Raw genomic sequence first — 4,173 nt, 5'->3', positions numbered from 1 at the left:
TCTGTAGTCTGTGAAAATACACGTCATTATAAATGTATATATTTTTTTCCAGAGCAGTGAGAATAAAATATCTACAATGAAAGAAGCTCTGCTGCTTTCTCTCCTAAGACTCAGGCATTAAAAGAGAAATAACTAAATATAAATGCATCAGTAGAAATATTCAACAAATATTTAGAGCAAAGTTTACATTTCCATGCAGAGAAATATCAGTTGAGGTTAACAGAAATCCTCCTGAGCAGTGACAGCCTCCATGGCTAAACAGACACAGGAAGGAGCGCCGCCTAAAGAAACTACAACATCTACAGAACAACTCATGAGAAGATGTTAAAGCACATCCCATAATGTTTGATTGACAGCTGATCTCTGTGCAGTGAAGACATGAACAATCAGCTCTCAGCAACAATGATGGACACACAATGAGTTTAAGAAGTAGAAGAGTTACTCAAATGACTTCAGGCTATTTCAGTTTACAAAACTCAGCTGTGGTTCCATAACCACAAAGCAAAACTCCAGCATGTAGCGGCTGAGTGAATGTGGTCTGGACTCTGTGGAGGAGAGACATGGTTTCAGAGATGCTGTAGAAGGACAGAATACCTGCTCTGTGATCCAGGTACACTCCTACTCTGGAGGACCGAGGACCTGAGACGGGAGTTTTGATACTGTTGTAACGAAATTAATAACTGTTTTGGTTACAATCTAAGGACCAAGATTTGTTATTGAATCCAAATCCACATTCATCCTCTGCTCTGATGATATTCTTGTATGCGACTGCTACATAAACTCCTCTACCTCTCCACTCCACCTCCCAGTAACAACGTCCAGTCAGACTCTCTCTACTCAGGACCTGCTCATAATAAGTGAATCTGTCTGGGTGACTAGAATAAGACTGTTGTTGTTCCATGTTTGTTGCTTTTCTGCTCCCCTCAGATAATAACAGCTGTGTGTATGCTGTGTTTCGATCCAGAGTGATCTCCTGTGAATATTTTAAGAACCCAGCTCTGGTGGTGGGCTGTGCTGCTGACAGTAAAACATCCATTTCAGTCGATGAGACGTTTGTCCATTCCTCTCTCAGGACGTCCTGTAGTTTGTCTCTGACTGCTGACAGGGCCGCCGTCACGTCCTCAAAGTAGCTCAGAGGACGGATGTTGATGCTGGATGAGTGTGTAGGTTCACTGAGGGCTGACAGTGAGGGGTAGCTGTGCAGAAACTGGTTGTGATCCTCTGTGTGAGAGAGCAGCTTCAGCTCAGCGTCTCTCCTCTTCAGCTCAGCCATCTCCTGCTCCAGCTTCTCCTGAAGCTCTTTGACTCGACTCACTTCCCTCTTCTGCTAGGATCTGACCTGCTGCTTCACATCAGAGCTTATTTTCTCCATGAGATGGATCAGCTCAGTGAACATCTTCTCACTGTCCTCCACTGCTTTATCAGCAGAGCCATTGAAGGCCTCCACCTCCTGCTGAAGCAGCTTCACCTCCTTCTCTCTGTCCTGGATTCTCTGCTGGATGTTTAGTCGACTCCCCTCCAGCTCTCTCTGCCTCTCAGTCCTTTCTGCTGCAGCTGATACTGTGTCGTGGCCTTTACGTTCGTCCACAGAGCAGAGATAACAGATACACTGCTGATCAGTGCGGCAGAACATCTTCATCACCTCGTCGTGACGAGAGCAGATGTTCTCCTGGAGCTTCTTGGAGGGCTCCACCAGCTTGTGTTTCTTTAATGGAGCTACGTCATAATGTCGCTGGAGGTGTTGGTCACAATAAGAGGTCAGACACGTAAGACAGGACTTACAGGCTCTCAGTTTCCTCCCAGTGCAGACATCACAGGCCACATCTTCAGCTCCAGCATAGCAGTGATCAGCAGGAGCAGCTTGGAGTCCAGTCTTCTTCAGCTCCTCCACTAAAGCTGCTAACATGGTGTTTTTCAGCAGGACAGGCCTCGGTGTGAAGCTCTGCCTACACTGAGGGCAGCTGTGGATCTTCTTCTCATCCTCTCCATCCCAGAAGCCTTTAATACACTTCATGCAGTAGCTATGTCCACAGGGAGTCGCCACTGGATCCTTCAGTAGATCCAGACAGATCGAACAAGAGAAGGTTTCCCGGTCCAGCTGAACTCCTTTCTGCGCCATTTCACCTCTCAGTGGCAGCGAGTGTCTGAGTTTCACTTCCTGAGAGCTGAAACTATGTGAGCTGTGATCTGAACAGCATGTGTGTGTGCAGTGAATGTGGCCTATCAGCTCTTGTGCTTTACCCACATGTTGGTTACACCCATCCTCCTCAGTGTGGATCTAAAGGGGAGGAGCCAGGAAATACAGAGTGGAGCTGGCTGTGTCTGAGAGCAGGAAGAAGAGGGAGGGCTTATCAAACTCTGACTCATTCCAGGAGGAGGAGCAGCGCTGACACTCTGAACTGTTTCCTCATTTACAAACGGAGCCTTGCTTACAACCTGCTCTACATTTGAAACCAGTTTTTAGTTTTAAAATATTTCCTGTCCCCTCAGACTTTTGTAGCACACAGCTCCGAACTACTAGTAAAGGAAGTCAGTAATGCAATAAATAATGAGTGGAGTTTATGATTATTACAGGTTAACGTAATCAGGATATTAAAAAAAGGTAACTATATCCCCGTACAGTTACATAAAAAAGGACTTAATCACTATTACATTTAAAAATAATTGGGGATTTCTAGCAGGATTACTATGTTACTTGTTTCTTCTCTGTAACCTATACTCTTCTGCTAATACTTTAAGTGTGATTTATACATCTATACTGCCTGAATTTGCTTCATAGTTTTCACTTTCTTTTGTTCCTTTGTTCTATTTTTAAATCAGTAGGTGAACCTATATGTTCATAACATATCGTGTGAGCTTAACTGTGTGTATTTAACCAAAACGGAGCAATTTATATCAGCTCAGATTTTATTTCTGTTTTTTTTAAACTGTAGTATGTGCTCATGTGTTTCATTGTCGGTGTTCAGGCTACTGCCTGAATAATGCTGAATGAACTGATTAATGAAAGGTTTTCCTATAAATACTATTTGTGAGAAAAGCACACATTTGTAATCCTTAATATTTGTATTTCTTCTTTTTTAAGGTCACATTGCTCTGTTATATTACAGAATACACTTCAGTAAAAATCATCATATTAATATTTATTTTCTTTTGTGCTTATTTGCATTGCATTAAATATTGAGGTGATCCAAAAGTTACGGAAGGTAATCATGCATTGTATATTTTGCTACTCAGATTAGCTCACTGATTTCATTTTCTTTTTACAGTAATTGTAAAAAATACATTTTTAAAGTAACCCTCCCAACCCGGCACCTCTTTCATGTGAACAGACAGCTGCTGTTTACTTTACTTTATCAGTCCAGGTCAATGTACTGCCTCCAATGTTCCCACAATGAGTAACAGGAGAATCTGCAGCAGAGTCAATGAACCTGTTCATCTACAGAGCCATGGGTATTTATTGTGTTTAAAGGAAAGTGTGAACAGTTTTGCAACCCTACATTTCTTAATTCTCGTGTGTAGATGGCACTACAGGATCATGACGTTATCATTCAATGAGAAATGTAAATAACTAAATGTTACACCTGACCTGTAAGCATCTAGAAATGATGTTGATTAAGTCTGATTTAATAACTTCATTAATATTCTGTTAATGAGAAAATAAATGCATTGAGATTTTTCCTTTCCAAAGTGATGCACAATACAGTATAGCGTACTAGAAAGAAAAACAAAACTGTATCAGAATCAGAAATACTTTAAAGAGGCCCTTTTATGCTCATTTTCAGGTTCATATCAGTATGTAGTGTCTCTCCTGTGACATGTCTCCACGCTTTAATGTTCAAAAAGCTCTTTATTTTTCTCATACTGCCTGTGCTCCAGCTCCTCTTTTCACCCTCTGTCTGAAACCAGAGCCCAGTCTGCTCTGATTGGTTAGCTGGCCGGCTCTGTTGTGATTGGTCAACGCCTTAGAGATGTCCCGCCCCTTAGCCTATCAAGTACAATGTGTTGGAGCGCTAGCCAATAGATTCTGATTAGTTTGTTGAGTCTGTTGGCATCCATAAATATGTGTTCAATTCCAAAACTGTCACGCTGTAGAGCAGAGCAGGTTGGACACAAATGCAGGACACAATAACTTTGAGGAAAAACATTTAATTGTAGGTTATCCAAGCGAAAGTA

At 42.0% G+C, this 4,173-nt stretch overlaps 1 pseudogene; it reads right to left on the bottom strand.

The window, feature by feature from the left end:
- Window positions 1–426: 426 nt before the first annotated feature.
- Window positions 427–2,134, bottom strand: LOC117500240 (annotated as a pseudogene).
- Window positions 2,135–4,173: the final 2,039 nt, after the last annotated feature.

Source organism: Trematomus bernacchii, unplaced genomic scaffold (assembly GCF_902827165.1).
Source record: "Trematomus bernacchii unplaced genomic scaffold, fTreBer1.1, whole genome shotgun sequence".
Lineage (NCBI taxonomy): Eukaryota > Metazoa > Chordata > Actinopteri > Perciformes > Nototheniidae > Trematomus > Trematomus bernacchii.
Note: the sequence above shows the minus strand (reverse complement) of the source record. Positions and strands in the feature narration are given on the sequence as shown.